General features: G+C 65.4%; 1 protein-coding gene across 1 annotated transcript in view; it reads left to right on the top strand.

Annotated features, from left to right (window-relative positions):
• Window positions 1-573, top strand: part of CCDC30 (coiled-coil domain containing 30) — a gene marked incomplete at its 5' end in the record, with an annotated part of 24,079 nt that overhangs the window by 18,950 nt on the left and 4,556 nt on the right. The window lies entirely within an intron of this gene.

Consider the following 573-nt stretch of genomic DNA (forward strand, 5'->3'; position numbering starts at 1 on the left):
GTCCTGCTCAGCAGCTTCACCAGTGACCTGCAGGAAGGGGCAGAGTCCCCTCAGCCGGTTTGCGGGGACACGGCGCTGGGAGCGGTGGTGACACACCGTCGGGCTGCGCTGCCGGTCAGCGAAACCGGGACGGGTTGGAGGGTGCGGGCAGGGGAACCGAAGGAGGCAAGGGCAAGGGCAGGGTCCTGCCCCTGGGGAGGAGCAACCCCTGCACCAGGACTGGTCAGGGGGCACCTGCTGGGCGGCAGCTCCAAGGATGAGGGGGGTCCTCGGGAGGGCCGCGGGGTCGGCTGCTCGGGGTCTGGCCTTGGCAGCGATGCTCCATGGAGCTGCTTGTTTCTCCTCAGATCACTTTCGATCTAATCTGGAGCCCAGCAGCCTTTTTGTCGTGAGTTTTGAGCAAATGCAGACAAACATCCCTCATGGTGGACCATGGGCCAGCAATGGGCCCTGGTGGCCCAGAAGGCCAGTGGTCTCCTGAGGTGGGTGGCCAGCAGGTCAGGGAGGGTCTCTTGCCCCTTTGCTCTGTCCTGGTGAGGCCCCCTCTGGAGTGCGTGTCCAGTGCTGGGCTCC

The sequence above is a fragment of the Buceros rhinoceros genome, unplaced genomic scaffold (assembly GCF_000710305.1).
Source record: "Buceros rhinoceros silvestris isolate BGI_N320 unplaced genomic scaffold, ASM71030v1 scaffold20577, whole genome shotgun sequence".
Classification (NCBI taxonomy): Eukaryota; Metazoa; Chordata; class Aves; order Bucerotiformes; family Bucerotidae; genus Buceros; species Buceros rhinoceros.